The 25,207-nt window shown below is 47.5% G+C and overlaps 1 long non-coding RNA gene and 1 pseudogene across 1 annotated transcript; one reads left to right on the top strand and one right to left on the bottom strand.

Annotated features, from left to right (window-relative positions):
- Positions 1–2,369: 2,369 nt before the first annotated feature.
- On the top strand, positions 2,370–23,952 carry LOC147004263 (uncharacterized). Its single transcript, XR_015047358.1, has 5 exons — positions 2,370–2,508; positions 3,696–3,796; positions 15,836–15,924; positions 22,095–22,206; positions 23,392–23,952. It is a non-coding gene; the product is annotated as an uncharacterized LOC147004263 (long non-coding RNA).
- Positions 7,955–8,322, bottom strand: LOC147004264 (large ribosomal subunit protein eL33 pseudogene; annotated as a pseudogene).
- Positions 23,953–25,207: the final 1,255 nt, after the last annotated feature.

Here is a 25,207-nt window from a genome sequence, read left to right as displayed (position 1 = left end):
CACACACACACACACACACACACACACACACACACACACACACACACACACACACACACCAGGGGTGGTTACCACACATTCATTCAACTGAACAGGCAGAGGTGTCCAGTGACATCTCACATGGATCCTGGGCACTCAATCTGCAGCCCCATCGACCTCTCCTATGTGTCCAGCCTGAACCAGCTTTGCTTCTGGAGGTGACAGACCAGGAGACTTTCTAATTTGTTTTCTTTTGGACTGGAGGTGCCAGATTCATCTTTATGGCAGTGACTGATCAGAGTCCTGGGAACTACCCCCCTAGCAGCTCCTTGACCATTGCATTCTTGCCCGATCTGAGAGGCTCTGGGGTCTTGGTGGGACTTCCAGACATGTTGTGGGGGCATTCACAAGAGAAGACAGCTCACATGTAGGTTTAGGCCAACTGAAAGTCTTGATTAGCTGGCTGACAAAACTACAGTGGGTGCTCAGGACTCCATTGTAGTACTGACACTTTCTTGGGTGAACTTTTAAGTACAAAGGCCATGTTCTGGGTTGATACACTGCAGTTCCAAAGAACATTTAGCCGAAGTGGAACTACAGAAGCCAAAAAAGCAAGGTTAATATATCAGAGACTTTCTCTGAACTTTGATGGCTTAGGTCTTTGTTTTCATTTTCGGCAGGTGGTGCTGTCTACATGCTGACTTTCACAGCCTGAATAGCATTTCCATCATGGAGTCAGTTATGCTAAGGTCTGGGGCCCTGTAATGATATGACTGACCATGGCCTGTAACACAGATTCAGGTTACCATGACTGACTGTGGTCTAGAACATAGCGTGCTGCCAACCGGCACACCCTCCGTGTGTGTGCCTGGGCCCACAGACACTTGTCATTTTAGTCAGGAAGCAAGTGAGCATGTGAGAAGGTGTGCTCTCGGGATGAGGTGATGCCTCCGTGGCAGTGGCTGGATGTGGGCAAGCTTTCCAATAAGCTGAAACTACAGCGCACCCTGAGACCCACCTAACCTGGAAGAGCAGTGGGGAGTGATGTGAGCAAGAGTAGTCTGGCACCTCCAGACAACCCAAGCTCAGTCAGGGCAACATCCCTACTGCTCCAAGGTCATTCCCCAGAAACTCTCACTGTGAGTTTCCCCAGGATCAGCCTGACTCTCTAGAGTGGTTTCTGTGACCTTCCTGTACTCTCATAGAAGTTTCTCTTCCTAACATGGACGTGTCCTTCTGTTTGTCTTTGTAACTGGAGAGGAGGAGACCTGTGGGTCCTTAAGTTTCTACAATCTAGCGACACAGAGTGACACTTGCCTGCCTCCTGAATTTGGGAGTGAGAGGTTCCAGGTGCTGGCTCACCTCACACAAGGACACTGAATGTGGGCCACCTGCTCTACTTCCCTGAGTCCATACACAACAGCAACAGCCTGGTCAGTTCCTGTTTGAGCGATGGGAAACCTGTTAAGGAGTACTGTGCCCATCAGGGTAGAACAGGATGGGCCAGGCAGCGCTGGCCACCAGCTACTGTAATGGCCTCTGAGGGTCAGGACCACCCACGACAGCAGGGGAGGAGGGGAGAGTTCTGCTCTGCTTGCCAAGCTGTGTCCTCAGCACTGGGAGTGGTACTGAGCACAGAAAAAGCATGTGACAGTCCCGTGGGATAAATAGATTTGGTGGCCAATCCAGTGGCCTTAAAACCATCCTAATCCTGTCTCCCAAAGTTGCCTACCCAGCCCAAATCAGGGTCCTCATTGACACCAAGCATTTCTTCTTGGTCTGAAGTTTGAAGAGAAAGGGAGAAGGGAGGGGTGCCTTGTCTTACCTCCAGGGCCCGGCACAGCGTGGCACGCGTCCACATGGCTGTGTCTGGGGAGATAGACCCGGTGAGCACCATCTGGAGAAATTCTAGCCAAACTTGTGTCAACCTGGCCCTTTGTGCACCCCTGCTGCTGAAGTGTGACAAGGTGACAGGGCCACGAAAGTACCTACCCTCTCTTCAAGCTAAAGAAAGCCGATGGAATCAAAGCACTTATGATGCCCAGACAACCATTGCCCGGGCTCTAGGCTTGCAAGATCCTCTCTCTGTGACTTTGGCGGGTTCTGTCATCTGTCTGAGCCCCTGAAATGGGGCTGGTGTCTCTCAAGAGGGGACTGTTACTTTGTGTCACTGTCTTCACTGCATGTCCCAGGCTGGTCTGGAATTCACTGTGTTCTTGACTGGCCTCAGATTCTTTTTTTTTTTTAAGATTTATTCATTTATTTACTTATTTATTTATTTAATGTATGGTTGTTGGTATCAGGACCTTTGAAACCTGTGACGTCACATAGGCGGGACCTGTAGACCTGTTGCCAAGGCAACAGCCACCATATTCCCAGAATCCACTTGGCTCACCTCCCACCTTTACTTGTGTTAGGTAAACATATATAAAGAAAGGCTCAGTTCTGGTAGGCGCCAGCCCCGGTTCCCAGAGGACTCTCCACGCCCGCCTCAGGTGTCCTAGCACACCCAGGATCTTGAGATTACTGGTGAGTGAAACACAACATCTGTTCCAAAAACCCCGGAGGGTCTTGTGCCAGCAGGAACAGGGACAAAGGAAACCCACCCGACCAGCGGCTGGGGTTCTTTCATTTGGCGCCACTCCTGCGCCATCTTGGGAGCAAACTCGGCAGGCCCTAGCACACCCAGGATCTTGGGATCACTGGTGAAGTGGAGCACAACATCTGTTTCAAAAACCCAGGAGGGTCTTGTGCCAGCAGGCACAGGCACAAAGGAAATCCCCCTGACCAGTGGCTGGGGTTCGTTCCCATCGGCGCCAGCCCTAGGCCATGTCGGGCGCAAACTCGGCGGGGCCCTAGCACACCCAGTATCTTGGGATCACTGAGACCAGTCTATGCAGGAGAGCACGTGGGCGGCAGAAGTAACAGAGCTTCTTGAACAGGGTCCCTTCGGGCCTTCATCCTCAGCCAGGAGGCGGAGCTGAGACCCAACCCCTGGGCACCTTCCCTGCCAGGGAGAGTTGGCCTCCAGGGAGGGCTCTAACCCTGGGACTCAGGACGTGGATCTGAGCTCCAGATCTGTGCACCTTCCCTGCAGGAGGAGGGCTTGCTTGCAGAGAGTGCTCTGACCACTGGGACTCCGGTGAGAATTGGACTCCCAGTGATAGATCCTAGTGGGGAAACCTCCACTCATTCCTGATTCGGCTTGCACACAAAAAATAACAAAGGACCATCATCTTGATGTAAATACATGAGGACGTTTAATTACGGAGCTCTGGACCGACATGCATCCCACACAGGAGATAATGGATGTCGGCCCCGAGGCTCGAAAGCTAGGGGTTTTTATGGGGTAAGGGGCTTAGGGGTGTGGAATTCAGCATAGCGACACACTATTGGCTTATTCAAACATTAACAGAAAGATTATAGGGCATCAGGACTTTGTTCCTGTGGGCTGGGGGCTTATCTTTGTTCACATAGCAACCAGTTGAAGTGTCATTTTACCCAGCGTCAAGGGGCAGTAGACAGAGGGGAGGTTCCGGCCAGGTGGTGCTGACCCAGACCAGATAGCCCTGCTTGTACAATCAAGCTGTTCTTAGGAATGTCTTAACAACAGTCCTGTCTGTTCTGCTTTGTTCTCGGCCCCAGGCCGCCGGGGGCTCATAGACAACTTTTTTTACATGAATCACAAGATACAAAATCTCATTTTCTTTCACCAGGAGTGCTGACAGAGGCTAACAGAATCCCAGGAGGAACAAGCTCCAGCCAGAGACAGCTCGAACATCTAACACCAGAGACTACCAGATGGCGAAAGGCAAACGTAAGAATCTTACTAACAGAAACCAAGACCACTCGGCATCATCAGAACCCAGTATGCCCACCACAGCGAGTCCTGGATACCCCAACACACCCGAAAATCTAGACCCGATTCAAAAGCATATCTCATGATGATGGTAGAGGGCATCAAGAAGGACTTTAATAACTCACTTAAAGAATTTCAGGAGAACACTGCTAAACAGGTAGAAGACTTTAAAGAGGAAGCACAAAAATCCCTTAAAGAATTTCAGGAGAACCACACCAAACAGGTGATGGAATTGAATAAATCCATGCTAGACCTACAAAGGAAAGTAGAGAATCTCAGGTGCAAATGATTCCATAAAAAACATGGACATGACAATCAAAGAAAATAAAGGCTCCCCTGGTCTCCCTCATCTCCCCCTCCCTCTTCCCCCTCCCCCCTACTTCTCTTTCCACAGTCACCTTGCCCCACTCTCTCCCAATAAACCTCACATGGAACTGTTTGGCTTGGTGTGGTTCAAGATCATAACAGTGAGTACACCACTGCTCTCTCAGACACACCCAAAGAGGATATCAGACCCCATTACAGATGGTTGTGAGCCACCACATGGTTGCTGGGAATTGAACTCAGGATCTCTGGAAGAGCAGTCTCTAAACCGCTGAGCCATCTCTCCAGCCCCTGGCCTCAGATTCCTAATCTCTCTGCCTTGACTCCCCAGTCTTCAGATTATAGGCCTCCATTCCCAGCTAGAAGCTAATTATATCTGACGTTGGAGGGCACTGACCAGTGGGCTGAGAAGCCTACTGTGAGGTTCGGAGTAGGAAGACTCCAAGGAGCCTTACTTAGATTAGATCCCACCCTGGAGCGATTCACTTGGTCCTTTTGCAGGGGGCTGGGTCAAGTGAAGATGGAAAACCAGGGTGCCCTGGTTTAGAGCAATTTGTGAGGCCTGGTTCCTTTCATAGCCACGGCTTAGGCTAAGGGCATCAGGAACCCTAACCCCTTTCCTCTTGCCTTGGGATCTCCTTCCAGGGGGACCCCAAAGACTCCTTGGACTAAGCCAGAGAGGTCTGACTTTCTAGTGCGGCAGTTGGCCACCAGGCGTCACTAGTGGCTCTGCAGTCCAAGGATGGAGATGGCAGGTACCCTGTGGGAGCTGGGAACCCCTGGATGGAGTCACTCCTGAGGGGTGGGATGTGGACTAGGACAATGTTAGGGACACCCAGCAAGTGTTCTGTACGGAGTGTGGGAGGAAAGCATGACGTGGCTCTGAGCCATCTGCCCCATGGCTTTCTGCCTTGTTGGGTTATCCTAAGAGCTTCACCTCCCTCCTGCTTGCTCAAGAAGGGACTTTGGAACTCCTGCCCCAGCGGGCCTCCAGAGTGATCCCCTGGGATGAGGAAATTGGTTTCAGTGCCCAGTCCAAAATCTGCTTATTTTTCTCTGAGTCACTCATGGTCACCTGTGAGTGAAAGTCTCAAAGGAGAGGTGAGAGAAAGCCCCTTCTTGGTCCTGCTTGGCATGTGGCCCAGGTGGGTTGTCTGAGCCTGGCCCCAGGGTCTGTACTACAGAAAAACCTGGCCACACATTTACAACTTTTGATTCTTGCTTCCAAAATGGTATTTTAATTTCCTAATCCCTGAAAGAACAGTAGGGTCTCACACAGCCACTAGTTGTTTGGGTACACGTTTGAGACCTATAGGTGTACGGATGGAGACCTGGGCCTTCTGAAGGGGACAGTCAGCCATTTTTGCCACATCCTCAGTGTTCTGGAGCCAAGAGAGACAGGTTGAATTGCAGTCAGCCCTTCTTAGGTTGGGTCGCCTCACATGTAAAATTAGGGCAGCTTTCATGAATACACGATCATTTATTTTACATCTGCTTGGCTGGACCAAGCATGTCAATGGACAGACATGATTGAAGGTATTTTTGAGAGGGGAGAATATGTTTGGCTGGCAGACTTTGAAAAGAGCTCGTCCTTGGGTCATTGTGGAAGTGACTTCACCCATCAACCAAGGCTCAGATAGAAAGAAGCCTGTCTCATCAGAGCAAGAGAAACTTCCTCTCTCTTACACTGCTGGCAGACATCAGCTACACTGAGGCTTCTCTTCCTCACTGAAGAATATCAGTTGTCCAGGATTCCAGCCCTTAGCTGTAAGTGGAACCACATAGCCTTGACTCTTTGTGTCTCTGGCATCGACTCCTGCAGATTCCAGACTTAGCAGTTTACATAATTATGTGAAACGTCTTCTATAACAAATCTCTTTCCACCTCGTAAAACATCACGTGGCTTCTGTTTCTCTGGAGACCCCTTGCTATCCAGGAGTATTAACTGGAAGGAAAATATTAAACGAAAGCATCGAAAGCTGTTTTCTGTTTGATTTTTGTATCCAACTTGTCAGCTCTCTCACTCAAGCATTAAAAAGATGCCTACATCCGTAGATTAAATACATTAGAGATCACCTCCGAGGCACCAAAATGTGATAGTATCACATTAGGAAAAGAACCCTCCTGGAGAAGTTTGACCAAGAGCAAGCCCAAGTTAGTTTTCCACTTTTTCAGCCCATGCCCCAGCCCTTGTCTTAAATTTGTAGTTTCTGGCTCGTCTGTAATCTGTTGTGTATCTGTCTATGCCTGTATGACATATGACTATCTGTTTCTCTATGTCCCCAATACAAGGACTTTGTTTCGCATTTATTAAATGGGATAGAAAGTATGTGGGGGAAGGATTGTTACAGAAATCTTCACAGAGTTTTACAAGGGACTCCAACGGACCCCTATTAATACAGACAAGAAACAGTAATTTAAGCGTGCTGTTTATCAAGATATATCCATATGCTGTTCCTAGCATTTTTGGCAGGTATTTACCGCACAAGATTTCTTTTGACTTTTGCAGTTCTCAGTAATATATCACATATTTAACACACATATACACTCATGCATCCCTCTGGGTCAGGGTAAGGAAGAGACATAATTTAAGATTAAAGTTATACATTAGCTTAGTTTTTTTTGTTTTTGTTTTTTTGACAAGGTTTCACTGTGTAACCTTGGCTCTTTTGGAACTTGCTCTGTAGACCAGGCTGGCCTCAAACTCAGAGGTCCACCTACCTCTGCCTCCTTGGTGCATGCACCACCATCCGGTATACATTGTTCTCTTAAAGGCAGGATAAACAAACAGGCTTAGTACTCAGCAGGTTAGTAGTTTTATCTTTTATTTTTTGCAGCACAAGGTTTATCTGTGTAACAGAGCCCTAGCTGTCTTGGACTTCTTTTGAAGACCAGGCTGGCCTTGAAGTCATAAGAGATCTACCTACCTCTGCCTCCTGGGGGCTGGGATTAAAGGCGTGTGCCATCACAACTGGCTGCAGTCTTTTTTTTTTTTTTTTTCTCGAGACAGGGTTTCTCTGTATAGCACTGGCTGTCCTGGAACTCACTTTGTAGACCAGGCTGGCCTCGAACTCAGAAATCCCCCTGCCTCTGCCCCCCGAGTGCTGGGATTAAAGGTGTGCCTCACTTCGCCCGGCTGTGTCTGGTTTTTCTTGACTGGTTTCTGTGCCAATCTTAGACAAGCCTCTTCCATCAAAATTTATAAAAATTTAGTTTTTGAAATATATATTACAAGCATAGGTGCTGGAGAGATGGCTCAGCAGTTAAGAGCACTTTCTGCTCTTATAGAGGACTGTAGTTCAGTTCCAACACCCAGGTTGAGTGGATTACAACCACCCCCAATGCTCATTCCAGGGGACCCTGCACCCTCTGGTGGTCTCTGCAAGTACTGCACAGATCTCCATATACTCACATAGGACACATGTGTATAGAGTAAACCATTTTAAAATTATATTTTAAGTATTTTAATAGTAATTCACCTTTTACATTTATATATATATATATATATATATATATATATATATATATATATATATATGGATGTACATGCCATCGTATATATTTGGAGGTCAGAGGACAACTTTTGGGAGTCAGTCAGCTCTTATACCATGTGGGTTCTGGGGATTGACTCAGGTCATCAAACTTGGTGGCAACCACTTTATCTACTGTGACATCTCGCAGGTCTGTATTTTAAATCTTTAACTCATTTGAAATAAGCTTTCAGTATATTGTATAAGGAAGGATCTGTCTCCCTTTAAAAGACTTATTTCTTATTTATTTTTTTTCAAAAGCACAAATCTATTTTTATTTATTTACTCTCCATTAGTTTAAATCCGGGATGGGTACAGCATCACACGGATTCTGTGTCCAATGGCCTTTGCAGGAAGGTTGCTTCGGAATTTGGCACGAATCATACCGCTGTTTCCGTGGGCCCGAGTTACTTTTTCCCAGATCGCTCTGGTTTTGTTTGGTTTGCCTCCAGGAGTCACTGTATTGTTTTTTGCTTTATACACATAAGCACATCTCTTGCCTAAGTAGAACTCCGTTTCATCTCGGGCATAAACGCCTTCATTTTAAGAAGAGCCGTGTGCTCTCTTTGGTTCTGGAGACCTCGCTTGTAGCCAGCAAAAATGGCCTTGCAACCACAGCCTTCCAGACATACTTGCTGTTTGAAGTCCTGTTCCCAGCAGGCCTCCACAGGTGCCAAGATGGCAGAAAGAGCCTTTTTTTTTTTCTTTTCTTTCTTGTCTTTTTATTTGTTTGCTTGATCGGTTGATTTTTGTTTTGCTTTGTTTTTCAAGACAGGGAGGGGTTTTCTGTGTATCCTTGGTTGTCCTGGAATTATCTGGCCTCAGACTCAGAGATCTGCCCCTGAGTGCTGAGATTTAAGGCATGCAACACCACTGCCAGGATTTATATCCTCATATAAAGGGCAAAACCGAAACTTTAGACAGGTAAAGATAGTCTAAAAACAAAAGGGTTTTCCCATAAAGCTTCGAGCATCCTTTACTACAGGCCACCTTCTAATGGCAAGCACACCCTGAACATCTTGCTAAGGTGCTCCAGATCTAACTCTGGTTCATCTGTTTCCACCTTGCCATTTCCAGTTTCATCCTGGGCCCTAGTAACACTGAGAAGACCCCAAAGGTATTTGGTCCAATTATGTAGTAGGATTTTTTTTTTTTTAATTGTGGCTCTGGTTGACTTTGAACTCACAGTGTAGTCCTCTTGGTTTGGCCTCCTAGAGCACTAGGGCTACAGATCTGAGCTACCATGCCATTTCAATGGGACTGTTTTGAAAACTAGGACAGGCTCAGGTGCTCATGGTTTATCACACCCCTTCTGGCGTCCCTGGCTATCTCATCCTTTCCGTTACACCTGCCCTCTGGATGAAAGGGACAGCGGGGAGGATGGGTGGCCCCAGGGAGAAGCTCTGCACCAGGCTCCCATCTCCCTTCTCTTGCAGGCATATTCTCATCTGCCTTGCTTCGTACCTGGGCTGTGTGTGCTTCGCCTACTTTGATGCTGCCTCAGAGATACCTGAGCAAGGTCCAGTCATCAGATTCTGGCCCAGCGAGAAATGGGCTTTTATTGGTGTCCCCTATGTGTCCCTTCTGTGTGCCCACAAGAAGTCGCCAGTCAAGATCACGTGATGGCAAGGCAGTGACCTGCTTCTCTACTTACTTCTATTCGAGTGCGCGCTGGGCTTCGTTTGCTAGCAAAGATGGCTGAGGGGGTTGAGGAATTGGTGTGGTGTGGGTGTTTAAAATTCTGCTCCTTTGTGATCTAACTGGACCGCAGTGTCTGACTTCCCCAGGTTAAGAAATAGAGGGCTCAGGGACATGAGGTGTCTTCCTCAGTACCCTTTCCAGGCACACGGGCCTGCTGGGTTATGTCCATAATGACATCGACAGAGTAGTTCTTTGGGAGACCCAGGGCAGCCCAAAGTTTCTTGCTGGAGAAGGTAGCTTGCTGTAGATCCCACCGTTTCCAGACTCTCGACCCCCTGGTAAACAAGACCTTCTGATTTTGTGATGAAAGGTTCCAGAATTTTTCATTTTGCCAGGAGAAACTGTCCTTCAACGAAACCAAGTGGGCAAAACACATGTGAGGGCTGTGACTAAGATGGGTGGCTTGTCACTCACACCTCTTAGCTTTCCCAGGTTCTCCATGTGTTTGTGGATCCTTCCACTACCTCTGCTGAGAGATGGAGCGGCAGCTTCAGAGGGCAAAGCTGGTAACATCCTCTATGCCAAAAGCTACTCTCCTCTTTAAGCTCACATTAAATATAGACACCATTTCTGCTCTTCCAGAGTGCAGCAGCCTCAGACCCACAGAGAATCCTTCAGGCTATGTGAAGAGTCCACACACAGCCCCCTCTTGTGAGCTCTGTGAGAGCAAGGCCTCCTTGTAATCACCGAGGCAGTCTGGAGGTTTGACTGTGGAGCTCCTGTGAAGATTTTGGAAAGCTTTTCTTATTGGAAGCTTTTGGTGTGTTGTTACCTCCAAGACTCTGACCCCATTCCTCTGCTGTCTTTAGGGGATGTGTGCTTCCTGAGTGATGTAGCCTCCCTAGGATGTGGGCCTCCTGGGCATGTAGCCTCCCTAGGATGTGGGCCTCCTGGGATGTGGGCCTCCTGGGATGTGGGCCTCCTGGGGATGTAGCCTCCCTGGAGTGTGGGCCTCCAGCTTTTGTTTTCATAATACCTGGTGCTAACTGGTTTCTCAGAGCACTTTGCTCTTATTGATGCTGGGCAGTCACTACACTCTGATTGTCTGGCTGGGGATCCCAGGTAGGAAGGGGCAGACTCTGACATGAATGTCTCTCCCCTGCATCCTACTGTCTTCACTGGGCTATCTTCAGGGTATGAGGTGGGTATGGGTTATCTCAGGGATGTTTGTAACTCAGGCACCTTCTGCTTTCTGACATTCCATTATCCATGGTGAGACTGCGCTCAGGGGACTGGAGTTGGAACACCGTTCTGAGTGGTGTCCTGCGTCTGAAGGAGCTGGCTGCTGGTTCTGGCACTTCTAGGAACTCCTACTCTGTTTAGAACCTGCACAGGGTACAAAGTGGAAACTGGACTTAAAGAGTTTTTAAATGAATAGACTTCATTCTGCTTTTGTGGCTTTGGAGTTTTAATAGTAACTTGCTGGGCTATTTCTTGTTTATAGTCACAAGTATTTATAGAACATGAGGTGTAAAATAAGTTGTCTTTTATTAAATTCATAGCATTTACCAAATCTCCCAGGTAGCAAACACATAGTCATCTGATTGGCAATTTACAAGGCAGGAATACTTGGTTTTGAATGATTGTACATGTCATTTTAACTGTAGCTTAAAATATGTTTAAAATGATTTTGAGTGAAATGTTTGTGGCAACCTAGAATTGCGGCTGAGTCCTTTGATTTTTGAGTCTAGAAATTTTCAGAGGGTAAAATCAAACCAGTCTTGTTTCTGGTTCATCTTCCCAGGCAAGGGAGCTGCCCTTATGTATTCTGCACTGTATAAATGTCGTGAAGATGACACCCAGCTGCCTTCGTCTGGAAGGGTCGTCTGGGGCTGGAGAGTTGGTTCAACAGTTAAGAACCCGTGTTGCTCTCTGCTCTCTCCCAGACGACCCAGCCTTGATTCCCAGCGAGCTTGTGAGGCTCATAACCTGCAGCTCCAGCCCTGATGCGTCCGACGCCCTCTTCTGACTTCTAAGGGCATTTGGTGCACACGTATACAGGCAGGCAAAACATTTGTATACATGTAAAGTAATAAATGAATAAGTTTGTAGGACGGTTGAAGGAAAGGGGTTTTAGATGCAAGGTTTAGTCTGACCTGAGTGCCCTTCCTTAACCGCGATGGTGTCCTCAAAGTCAGGGAAGAACCATTTCTTTTTTACCAGGAAAAGGACTTATTCCCTAGTGCCTCTGATGACAGCCCTAGGGACAGGGATAAAATACTGATGGATGTGCATGAACATACCTGGGTGAAAGGAGCCGAGTACCTACTTGGACGCAGTGGGCCACTTCCATAAGCGGAGCCCGGTAACTGATGTGCACTGCAGAATCTTCTTGCTTCTGGTAGAGATGACATCAATGAGTGACGTCGTGACCACTGGGCCCTGCATGGGTGTCGGGCTCTGTTCTGTTCCGAATCTGCCTGGGATCTCAGGACAGAGGAAGCCATGAATGTTACCAAGTGGTCATGTCTGTCAATGGTTTTACAGTTTTGATCCTTTGTTGGTTTTTAGGAGAGGAATTCTTCTCTCTCTAGTGCCCTGTGATGCCAAAGCCAGCCCTTCAGAAGTGTTCTTTCAGTTTTCTTCCCTTTGTAGTTTGATCCATGAGGGGAAATGGGTGTCTATCCAGGGAAAAGTGCCTACCCCAGTCATGGGTCAACAGTGTTGTGTTGAGGATCAAACATGGCTCTGTAAAAATCGAGCCACCCTTTCCATTGGTTGGATTTCTCAGGAGTCTGAATCTTCCCTCACGAGGCCTCTTCTCCCAACCCCCACCCAGAGCCAACACTGGGATTTGAACCTTCTCTGGCTCTCTTCTTCCCTCAGGTCTGACAACTAATGGTCTCTGGGGACACCCAGCTAGGGCCTCCCCCAGCTCCTTATCCAGCTGAACTTGGATTCTTCCCAACCAGGGCTTGGCCTGGGTGCTGTTGGTCCCACTGGCCAGTAACCCATCTTTTGCCAGATTGGGATCTCAATAGATTTTATAGACATTATTCTCCCACAGACTTTAAAACATGGCTCGTGTCTTTCCTTACACATCAGGTCAGATTTAAAACTATTTTATAACCACAGGAATTAAACCAAGCAAATAGAGTACTTTCAGATATACACTGTGTTTCATACTTTATGTAGACTGTGCTATGTATAGGCGGTATGTACCCTGGCTGAAGTAATATTAACCATAGCTCGGGGGGATTTACAGACCTTTTGCACTTTATGCTTTTTTGTAAACTCTGATAACCATGGCCAATATTAAAGCCATAACTGGCATTTTCCGTGAATAAACATGCATATGTATCTATTTCTGAAATTATTTCTTTCTTTAAACATTTATTATTATTTATTGTTGTTATTATTATTATCTGTATGTGTGTATGTATGTATGAATGTATGTATGTATGTATGTATGTATGTATGTATGTATGACGTATGTGTTTGAATGGCAGCCCTCACACTGTGGAGATTGGGCTCTTCTTCCCCACTTTATGTGTGTTCTGGGAGTTGAACTTAGGTTGTCAGGCTTGGGTGGCAAATGCCTTTACCCACTGAGCCATCTCACATCTCATAAACATTTGTTTGTTTATTCTACCAGAGTCTGATGAAGTCCAGTCTGGTTTTGAATACACACACACACACACACACACACACTCACATATTTGAGGATGACTCTGAACTTCTGATCCCCCTGCCTCTACCTCCCAAATGCTGGGATTACATGGGGGTGGTTTGACTGAGTGGCCTCCGTAGGCTCATATGTCTGAACACTTGGTCCTCAGTTGGTGGGTGTGTCACTGTGGACAGTTTAAGGTTTCGAAGAACCTTCCACCATTCCCAGTGTGCTCCCTGCTTGTGGATCAAGATGTGAGCACAGATGTTCCTGCCTTTGCGCAGTCATTGAGGTTTATAGCCTTGTGGAGATGTAGGCCCAACTGGGTGCTTGCTTTTATAAGTTGCCTTGGTCATGGTGCTTTATGTCAACATTGGGAAAATAACTAAAATAGTCACCATATCTAGGTCTTCCAAATTATTTCTGTAGTATCTGTAATGAAAATTTGTTTTTCCTTCTTCGTTCCCTTCCTTCCTTCTCCCTCTTTCCCTCCCTTCCTTGAGGCAGGATCTCATGTTGTAGCTTAGATTGGCCTGGAACGTTAGGCTCCTGAATGCTTGGGATGCAGGGAGGGGTCACTGCTCTGAGCAAGAGTGCAGTTCATGTGTTGCAAAGCACAGTGTATTTGTCTGGGTCTGTGTGTGAGAGGTTTGGGCATTTATGACTATACATGCTTCAGAGAAGTTCATTGAGGTGTGAGACAAACATGTCAGAAACATTCCAAGCACAGAGTACCCAACCGCGGTAATCCTTGATTGGGGATTCTGTGATATGCCATGTGCTGTTGCACACAAATGACTGCTTCAGGCAGTCGGTGGAGGCAACATCTTGTGACATTTCAAAACTGTCAGTAGCAAGTAGATCACGCCCCATTCCTCCCTCCCTTCCCCTTTGAGAAATGGGAGCCACCTTCTAAGTAACACCCCCAGCCCTCCTACCCCCTCCCCCAGTACACCAGGTGGCAGCAGGACAAGGCACATCCTCTCCCACTGAAGCAGAACAGGCAGTCCATTTAGGGGAACGGGATCCACAGGCAGCAGCTTCTTCGTGAGGAGAGCGGAAACTGATAGTGAGATATAAAGTGAATAAAAAAATGTAAAACAAAGACCAAATATCTATCTATCTAATCTAATCTAATCTAATCTATCTAATCTTATCTATCTATCTATCTATCTATCTATCTATCTATCTATCTATCTATCCATCTATCTATCTATCATATATATATACACATATATATGGATATATATATTCTTGATTTTTTTCAAACACATTTGAAACTTTCATGGCCTGAGAGCTATGTGGGAAGACTTATTAGTAAAGGGGCTTTTCTGTGTCAGGGTCTTCTTGCCATCACTGCCTGTGTGGCCTCTGGCAGTTAGCTTGACCTTACTTGACAGTCCTCACCCACCATAGTCACAAACCATAGTCTGTTTGTGAGATGTATAGGAGTCACTGTAATAAATTCCTAGGTCTAATTTCTAGGCTCCAGTCCAGTCCATGTGGTGTGGGCCTCAAGTGCATTTGTTCAATAGACAGGCAGGCCTGATGAAGCACAGGCCTCGGAATTGCCTCTGTTCTCTTTGACTGTGTTCTGTGAGATAAACCGGGCTATGATGCAAACAAAACAAAACAAAACAACACAACAACGAAACGCACAAAAACCTGTCAGTCAGTGACTGTGGTGGTAGGACCTGCATCTACTTACTTATTATTACTAACTTTCTGTGACAGTCATTTCAATTTAAGGTTAAATTCGGTGACCAGACTTCTCTCTGGCTAATAGGAAGAGACACTGGGGGGCTTGTGAGATGGCTCAGTGGTTAAGAGCACCCGACTGCTCTTCCAAAGGTCCAGAGTTCAAATCTGAGCAACTACATGGTGGCTAACAACCATCCGTAACGAGATCTGGCGCCCTCTTCTGGAGTGTCTGAAGACAGTTACATGTACTTACATATAATAAATAAATAAATCTTTTTTTTTTAAAAAAGGAAGAGACACTCACTGCATTAAGGTGCCAATATGAGGGGCTGGTGAGAGGGCTCAGTGGGTAAAGGCACTTGCTGTTAAGTCCACTGACCAGAGTTCAATCTCCAGCATCCATGTGGTAAAAGAAAGACTCCTGTAGGTTATTTTCTAACCTTCTCATGTGTACACACACATGCACACACACCAACAGCAACAACAAACAAATAAAAGGTAATTTTAAAAGAGGACTCTAACACAAGACTGAACAGTCCAAACAAAGTAAAGTGAGTCTGTCAGAGGCCCCTGTGCTCCCAGTTCCATGCCATTGCAGAACTCCTCACAACTGCTAGGATGCAGGATCAACCAAGTGTGGAGGGGGCTGCCCACTCAGGGTGGGCAGGAAAGAGGCCGAGAGGAGAGGGCCAGGGACAATGCATCTTTCCAGGGTGCAGGATCAGTGACACTTCCTCTGGCTAGACTCTGCCTTCCAGTTTGCACCACCTCCCCAAAGGGCCACCAAATTATCTATCCATGTGTTAGTCCATTGATGAAGTCAGAGCCCCTGTGAGCCAATCACTTCCCCAAATCCCATCTGTCTGCAGCCAAGCTTTCAACAAAGGAGCCTTCAGCTCAAACCATAACAATGGTTCTCCACACTGACAGCTATTCTTCTCCCGTTCTTTGAGACACTGGTCTAGTTTTTTTTTTGTTTGTTTGTTTTTAGCTTCAATTTACAGAACATGCAATATTTGTTTTTATGTGCCTGGCTTTTTTCACTTAATGTCCTCTAGCTCAACTGCCACAAATTCCAAGACTTCATTCTTTCATGTGGCTGAATAATATTCTCTTACATGTATTTTCCAGGGGTGCTTCGATCAGCTGATACCCTGAGTGAGAGCCAGTGAGTCACCAGTCATCTGTCTCCCTTTTGTTTCTCAAGCAGTTTGTCCCAGGTACAGGGAGATGAACGCAGGGTGGGGTTGGGGATAGCAGAGGTAGGTAGGCAGCTGTATACTTGAGATACTTCTCATGTCTGTGGCTCAGCATGGTGAGGATAGTTTACATCAATGTAATGTACATTTCAGGAAGAACTGGGAGAGAGGAATTCTCAGGCCCCTAGCACAAAGAATATTAGCTGGTCACTGGGATGGGAGTGGGAGAGATGTGGTTCTGTCGTTACACGGCATATGCATGCATTATCTTGGTGTGCTTGATAAATATGCACAGCTATTAGGTATCATTAAGAAGGACTCGATATTACATTTAAAGACTTTCAAGTACTAAATAAGGCTTGGGAGGGCAGACTAGGGTGTTGAGCAAAGAGGGACCTTAATTTTCTGCAAGGCTTCTCTCCAGGTTGACTGTTGGATTGTCCTTAATGTGGGTTGTGGTACTGGATTTGACATATATTGTGTTTCATATATTGTCGTATATTTTAGTTTCATACTGTTGAATTTTTCTATAGTTTAAAATACAGTATCTGCATTTTACCCACCACTCTGGGTAGAATTGGTTTTTTTTCTTGCCTGCCCTCTTCCACTTCCCTCTCCCTCCCCTCCCTTTGCGCCCCCCCCCCCCTTCGGTTATTGGAGAGACTGTGGCAAGGAGACAAAGATATTGCCCTGGCTGGGGTAGAACAGCTTTGAGAGATCCTCCCAACTCAGCCTGTGGGGTAGTTGGGGATGCCTGTATCAGGCCTCTGTCACTTTTCAGGGTTCTGATAGCATCTACCTTTATTGCCTCAAGGGGTACTGCTGTCTCTGACCATCTCTGGCCAGTGACACCTAGCTTACATGTTGAAGTGACCGAAGATAGGGCCAGAAACACAAAATAAATAATTAAAATGGACAGACGATCGAACGAATGAACAAACAAGGTTTTTATGGGATTCGCGAGCTATTTTATGAACAATGCAAGCAAGAGTAACCCCTGGGCCCGAAGGATGGAGAGAAACTAGTGGAGACGTCGCTCCACCGTGTGAACTTATGTGGTATTGCAGTTAGTGATGCCTGATTGTCTCCAAACTCAACTTTTCAAATGGCAGACAAAATGTCAGCTTTCTCAGGGCACATGTTTGTTTCCTTGGATTTTTCTTTCAACTATCTCTCTGCCTTCTTTCCATCCTCTCTTTTCTCAGTAACTCATTGTTATAGTCTAGGGTGTTGGATCTTACTAGAATTTTAAAAATCTACTCAATGTAATAAAGCAAATATTTTCCTGCATGTAAAACTGTCTTAATATAGATGTTGTCCAGAGGTAATTTTTGTGTCAGTCTGTCAGTCTGTCAGTCAGTCATGCATCTATCTACCTACCTATTTGACCCAGTCGCATGTTCATGTAGCTCACTCTGGCATTAACCTTAATTATTACTTAATATAAATTCCAGGATGCCCTGCGATTTCTGATCCTCCTGTCCCCACCTTCCAAGGCTGAGTTGACATGTGTGTGTCACCTGGTTTATTGAGAGGTTTGTTTGTTCTTGTTGTTTGTTTGTTTTATAAGAGTTATTTATTGTATATGTGTGCATGTTTTGCCTGAATGTGTGCCTAGAACCTTTGGGGGCCAGAAGCGGGTGTCAAATTCACAGGAGCTGGACTTATGGAGTTTGTGAGCTGTCATGTGGGTGCTGGGAATAGCGAGTCCTGCTTATCTACTTTTTCATTATTCTGTAGTGCTTGCAACTGGACTCACTTTTCCCCTTGCTTGAGATACCCAGTGTACCTGTCCGACAGCTCACAGGCCGTGCATTCTGTGCCTGGTCTGCCCTTGTTTTCTTCCTGGCATGTTTTGAGCTTTCTGACGTTGTCCCATTAAACGAATCTTCTGAGAAATGTGTGGTAGCACACATCTTAAACCCAGCACCCAGGAGCTATAAGCAGGAGTTCAAGGCCAGCCCAGTCTATTTAGTGAGTTCCAGGACAGCCAGGGCTACATGGAGAAACCATGCAAGGTGGAGGCAGCACAGCGTGGGTCTCTACATGGCTCTAGAAGTCACCTGGTCCCAAACACCTATTTCCAAATAAGTCACATAATAATGTGGGGAGGGGGTGGCTTTCGATCCACTCCAAGGTCTCTATAAGAGGCTTCCTACATCACCTAAGAATGTGGGATTCCCCTCCCCACTATTAAACTCTGCAACACACGCACACACACACACACACACACACACACACACACACCATGCATACCAGATTCTTATAACACTTTCATGGTTCCCATTGGAGGGTCCATGCTAACCTTTCATCCTCTTGGGTCCAGCTGGGTGTGTATTTCAGGCACATTTTGCTGTGGCAATACACAGTGATGCTGAGAGGGATTTGTAATCAGGATAGGAAGTAGTGGAGTTTGCTTGGTGTTCACTTGGCATAAAGTTCCTCTGTTCTGGAAGTTGGGGCTGGGGGGGTGCAACTGTCCTGTCACCCATGTCCCATTTATGCCATGACACCCTGGTGTATGTGTGTGTGTGAGACACCCTGGTGTGTGTGATACCCTGGTGTTTGTTGGTGTGTGTGACACCCTGGTGTGTGTTGGTGTGTGTGACACCCTGGTGTGTGTTGGTGTGTGTGACACCCTGGTGTGTGTTGGTGTGTGTGACACCCTGGTGTGTGTTGGTGTGTGTGACACCCTGGTGTGTGTTGGTGTGTGTGACACCCTGGTGTGTGTTCCCAGAAGCATGCGGGGTTGCCATGGAGGTCACTGGTCCTAACATGACTTCATCAATGAGTTCGCAGAGTAAGAGACATGGTGGCAGGAAGGCCTTACTGAGCAAAGTCTCCTTAGATAGGAAAGCAACATGCAAACAGACTTGAGGAGTGTGTGTCAGGGGCAAGGCAGGTAAGATGTCCTCTGGGACAGTGCTCAAGGGATGACAGTGGCTTTCAGTTTGTATAAAGGGTCCCAATCAGTACTCTGTTGTTAAACACTATCATAGTCCTCCTCCTCCTCTTCCTCCTCCTCCTCCTCCTCATCGTCATCGTCTTCATCGTCATCATCAACTTCATCATCTTTGATAACTTTTAAATAATATCTGGCGTTGACTGGGTGACAATGAAAAACATTTTAGCAGCTATCTTTAATCCTTCTAAAAATGGACCTAGTGAAAATTGTTTAAAGTCTCCGAGGTCAGTGTTGAACAGAAGGGAAAATCTGCTCTGTCCAGATTGCATTACCTGGTACTGATCTCATTTGGGGGTGTGGGGGTTTCTGTGGGGGAAATTCTATCTTTTTTCAGAGAATGATGGGTTTTGAGTTATTCAATTATATGGACCATCAATTAATAAGGAGACATAAATCATGGAAGAAAAAGGAGTGGATTTTTCTCTTTTCCTTCAAGCTCAGCCAGGGGAACTTTTCCCTTACCTGGGGTTGCTTAGATCAGACACAGAGTGGAGAGAATCCTCACTGGGAGAAGTGTTTCCTCTTCCCTGTGTGCATTCTGCTTAGAGGACGGGGGGCCTGGATGAGAGGCCTGACTCCCTCCTGCCTCCATACAGTGACCAACCCTGACTGTGAGCAGGATTCAAGCAAGTAAACAAGCAAGTGCCCTGCTCTTGAAGTGGGACAGGTTAAGGTCTCTCTGGGTGACCTGGCAGAGCCAAAGGATTTATGTCCCCAACATGAGGGGGCACAGACCTTTAGCTGGGAACAGGAGGGTCTTACTCCAGAGAAAGCCACTGGTCAACATAGAGAAACAAAACTGACAGAAACACATGGATACACACACATAAACACACACACACACACACACACACACACACACACACACACACACACACACACCAGGGGTGGTTACCACACATTCATTCAACTGAACAGGCAGAGGTGTCCAGTGACATCTCACATGGATCCTGGGCACTCAATCTGCAGCCCCATCGACCTCTCCTATGTGTCCAGCCTGAACCAGCTTTGCTTCTGGAGGTGACAGACCAGGAGACTTTCTAATTTGTTTTCTTTTGGACTGGAGGTGCCAGATTCATCCGTATGGCAGTGACTGATCAGAGTCCTGGGAACTACCCCCCTAGCAGCTCTTTGACCTTTGCATTCTTGCCCGATCTGAGAGGCTCTGGGGTCTTGGTGGGACTTCCAGACATGTTGTGGGGGCATTCACAAGAGAAGACAGCTCACATGTAGGTCTAGGCCAACTGAAAGTCTTGATTAGCTGGCTGACAAAACTACAGTGGGTGCTCAGGACTCCATTGTAGTACTGACACTTTCTTGGGTGAACTTTTAAGTACAAAGGCCATGTTCTGGGTTGATACACTGTAGTTCCTAAGAACATTTAGCCTGAAGTGGAACTACAGAAGCCAAAAAAGCAAGGTTAATATATCAGAGACTTTCTCTGAACTTTGATGGCTTAGGTCTTTGTTTTCATTTTCGGCAGGTGGTGCTGTCTACATGCTGACTTTCACAGCCTGAATAGCATTTCCATCATGGAGTCAGTTATGCTAAGGTCTGGGGCCCTGTAATGATATGACTGACCATGGCCTGTAACACAGATTCAGGTTACCATGACTGACTGTGGTCTAGAACACAGCGTGCTGCCAACCGGCACACCCTCCGTGTGTGTGCCTGGGCCCACAGACACTTGTCATTTTAGTCAGGAAGCAAGTGAGCATGTGAGAAGGTGTGCTCTCCGGATGAGGTGACACCTCCGTGGCAGTGGCTGGATGTGGGCAAGCTTTCCAATAAGCTGAAACTACAGCGCGCCCTGAGACCCACCTAAAATGGAAGAGCAGTGGGGAGTGATGTGAGCAAGAGTAGTCTGGCACCTCCAGACAACCCAAGCTCAGTCAGGGCAACATCCCTACTGCTCCAAGGTCATTCCCCAGAAACTCTCACTGTGAGTTTCCCCAGGATCAGCCTGACTCTCTAGAGTGGTTTCTGTGACCTTCCTGTACTCTCATAGAAGTTTCTCTTCCTAACATGGACGTGTCCTTCTGTTTGTCTTTGTAACTGGAGAGGAGGAGACCTGTGGGTCCTTAAGTTTCTACAATCTAGCGACACAGAGTGACACTTGCCTGCCTCCTGAATTTGGTAGTGAGAGGTTCCAGGTGCTGGCTCACCTCACACAAGGACTCTGAATGTGGGCCACCTGCTCTACTTCCCTGAGTCCATACACAACAGCAACAGCCTGGTGAGTTCCTGTTCGAGCGATGGGAAACCTGTTAAGGAGTACTGTGCCAATCAAGGTAGAACAGGATGGGCCAGGCAGGGCTGGCCACCAGCCACTGTAATGGCCTCTGAGGGTCAGGACCACCCACGAAAGCAGGGGGATGAGGGGAGAGTTCTGCTCTGCTTGCCAAGCTGTGTCCTCAGCACTGGGAATGGTACGGAGCACAGAACAAGCATGTGACAGTCCCGTGGGATAAATAGATTTGGTGGCCAATCCAGTGGCCTTAAAACCATCCTAATCCTGTCTCCCAAAGTTGCCTACCCAGCCCAAATCAGGGTCCTCATTCCCACCAAGCATTTCTTCTTGGTCTGAAGTTTGAAGAGAAAGGGAGAAGGGAGGGGTGCCTTGTCTTACCTCCAGGGCCTGGCACAGTGTGGCATGCGTCCACATGGCTGTGTCTGGGGAGATAGACCGGGTGAGCACCATCTGGAGAAATTCTAGCCAAACTTGTGTCAACCTGGCCCTTTGTGCACCCCTGCTGCTGATGTGTGACAAGGTGACAGGGCCACGAAAGTACCTACCCTCTCTTCAAGCTAAAGAAAGCCGATGGAATCAAAGCACTTATGATGCCCAGACAACCATTGCCCGGGCTCTAGGCTTGCAAGATCCTCTCTCTGTGACTTTGGCGGGTTCTGTCATCTGTCTGAGCCCCTGAAATGGGGTTGGTGTCTCTCAAGAGGGGACTGTTACTTTGTGTCACTGTCTTCACTGCATGTCCCAGGCTGGTCTGGAATTCACTGTGTTCCTGACTGGCCTCAGGTTCTTTTTTTTTTTTTTTAAGATTTATTCATTTATTTACTTATTTATTTATTTAATGTATGTGATTGTTGGTATCAGGACCTTTGAAACCTGTGACGTCACATAGGCGGGACCTGTAGACCTGTTGCCAAGGCAACAGCCACCATATTCCCAGAATCCACTTGGCTCACCTCCCACCTTTACTTGTGTTAGGTAAACATATATAAAGAAAGGCTCAGTTCTGGTAGGCGCCAGCCCCGGTTCCCAGAGGACTCTCCACCCCCGCCTCAGGTGTCCTAGCACACCCAGGATCTTGAGATTACTGGTGAGTGAAACACAACATCTGTTCCAAAAACCCCGGAGGGTCTTGTGCCAGCAGGAACAGGGACAAAGCAAAACCGCCCGACCAGCGGCTGGGCTTCGTTCATTTAGCGCCAGTCCTGCGCCATCTTGGGAGCAAACTCGGCAGGCCCTAGCACACCCAGGATCTTGGGATCACTGGTGAAGTGGAGCACAACATCTGTTTCAAAAACCCCGGAGGGTCTTGTGCCAGCAGGAACAGGCACAAAGGAAATCCCCCTGACCAGTGGCTGGGGTTCGTTCCCATCGGCGCCAGCCCTAGGCCATCTCGGGCACAAACTCGGCGGGGCCCTAGCACACCCAGGATCTTGGGATCACTGAGACCAGTCTATGCAGGAGAGCACGTGGGCGGCAGAAGTAACAGAGCTTCTTGAACAGGGTCCCTTCGGGCCTTCATCCTCAGCCAGGAGGCGGAGCTGAGACCCAACCCCTGGGCACCTTCCCTGCCAGGGAGAGTTGGCCTCCAGGGAGGGCTCTAACCCTGGGACTCAGGACGTGGATCTGAGCTCCAGATCTGTGCACCTTCCCTGCAGGAGGAGGGCTTGCTTGCAGAGAGTGCTCTGACCACTGGGACTCCGGTGAGAATTGGACTCCCAGTGATAGATCCTAGTGGGGAAACCTCCACTCAAATCCTGATTCGGCTTGCACACAAAAAATAACAAAGGACCATCATCTTGATGTAAATACACGTTTAATTACGGAGCTCTGGACCGACATGCATCCCACACAGGAGATAATGGATGTCGGCCCCGAGGCTCGAAAGCTAGGGGTTTTTATGGGGTAAGGGGCTTAGGGGTGTGGAATTCAGCATAGCGACACACTATTGGCTTATTCAAACATTAACAGAAAGATTACAGGGCATCAGGACTTTGTTCCTGTGGGCTGGGGGCTTATCTTTGTTCACATAGCAACCAGTTGATGTATCACTTTACCCAGCGTCAAGGGGCAGTAGTAGACAGAGGGGAGGTTCCGGCCAGGTGGTGCTGATCCAGACCAGATAGCCCTGCTTGTACAATCAAGCTGTTCTTAGGAATGTCTTAACAACAGTCCTGTCTGTTCTGCTTTGTTCTCGGCCCCAGGCCGCCGGGGGCTCATAGACAACTTTTTTTACATGAATCACAAGATACAAAATCTCATTTTCTTTCACCAGGAGTGCTGACAGAGGCTAACAGAATCCCAGGAGGAACAAGCTCCAGCCAGAGACAGCTCGAACATCTAACACCAGAGACTACCAGATGGCGAAAGGCAAACGTAAGAATCTTACTAACAGAAACCAAGACCACTCGGCATCATCAGAACCCAGTATGCCCACCACAGCGAGTCCTGGATACCCCAACACACCCGAAAATCTAGACCCGGATTCAGAAGCATATCTCATGATGATGTTAGAGGACATCAGGAAGGACTTTAATAACTCACTTAAAGAATTTCAGGAGAACACTGCTAAACAGGTAGAAGACTTTAAAGAGGAAGCACAAAAATCCCTTAAAGAATTTCAGGAGAACCACACCAAACAGGTGATGGAATTGAATAAATCCATGCTAGACCTACAAAGGAAAGTAGAGAATCTCAGGTGCAAATGATTCCATAAAAAACATGGACATGACAATCAAAGAAAATAAAGGCTCCCCTGGTCTCCCTCATCTCCCCCTCCCTCTTCCCCCTCCCCCCTACTTCTCTTTCCACAGTCACCTTGCCCCACTCTCTCCCAATAAACCTCACATGGAACTGTTTGGCTTGGTGTGGTTCAAGATCATAACAGTGAGTACACCACTGCTCTCTCAGACACACCCAAAGAGGATATCAGACCCCATTACAGATGGTTGTGAACCACCACATGGTTGCTGGGAATTGAACTCAGGATCTCTGGAAGACTAGTCTCTAAACCGCTGAGCCATCTCTCCAGGCCTGGCCTCAGATTCCTATCTCTGGGCCTTGGCTCCCCAGTCTTCAGATTATAGGCCTCCATTCCCAGCTAGAAGCTAATTATATCTGACGTTGGAGGGCACTGACCAGTGGGCTGAGAAGCCTACTGTGAGGTTTGGAGTAGGAAGACTCCAAGGAGCCTTACTTAGATTAGACCCCACCCTGGAGCGAGTCACTTGGTCCTTTTGCAGGGGGCTGGGTCAAGTGAAGATGGAAAACCAGGGTGCCCTGGTTTAGAGCAATTCGTGAGGCCTGGTTCCTTTCATAGCCACGGCTTAGGCTAAGGGCATCAGGAACCCTAACCCCTTTCCTCTTGCCTTGGGATCTCCTTCCAGGGGGACCCCAAAGACTCCTTGGACTAAGCCAGAGAGGTCTGACTTTCTAGTGCGGCAGTTGGCCACCAGGCGTCACTAGTGGCTCTGCAGTCCAAAGATGGAGCTGGCAGGTACCCTGTGGGAGCTGGGAACCCATGAATGGAGTCGCTCCTAAGGGGTGGGATGTGGACTAGGACAATGTTAGGGACACCCAGCAAGTGTTCTGTACGGAGTGTGGGAGGAAAGCATGACGTGGCTCTGAGCCATCTGCCCCATGGCTTTCTGCCTTGTTGGGTTATCCTAAGAGCTTCACCTCCCTCCTGCTTGCTCAAGAAGGGACTTTGGAACTCCTGCCCCAGCGGGCCTCCAGAGTGATCCCCTGGGATGAGGAAATTGGTTTCAGTGCCCAGTCCAAAATCTGCTTATTTTTCTCTGAGTCACTCATGGTCACCTGTGAGTGAAAGTCTCAAAGGAGAGGTGAGAGAAAGCCCCTTCTTGGTCCTGCTTGGCATGTGGCCCAGGTGGGTTGTCTGAGCCTGGCCCCAGGGTCTGTACTACAGAAAAACCTGGCCACACATTTTACAACTTTTGATTCTTGCTTCCAAAATGGTATTTTAATTTCCTAATCCCTGAAAGAACAGTAGGGTCTCACACAGCCACTAGTTGTTTGGGTACACGTTTGAGACCTATAGGTGTATGGATGGAGACCTGGGCCTTCTGAAGGGG

Source organism: Mus caroli, unplaced genomic scaffold (assembly GCF_978045245.1).
Source record: "Mus caroli unplaced genomic scaffold, Mus_caroli_1 scaffold_6, whole genome shotgun sequence".
NCBI classification, from domain to species: domain Eukaryota; kingdom Metazoa; phylum Chordata; class Mammalia; order Rodentia; family Muridae; genus Mus; species Mus caroli.
The sequence above is the reverse complement of the archived record's forward strand: the minus strand, read 5'-3'. Positions and strand labels throughout refer to the sequence as shown.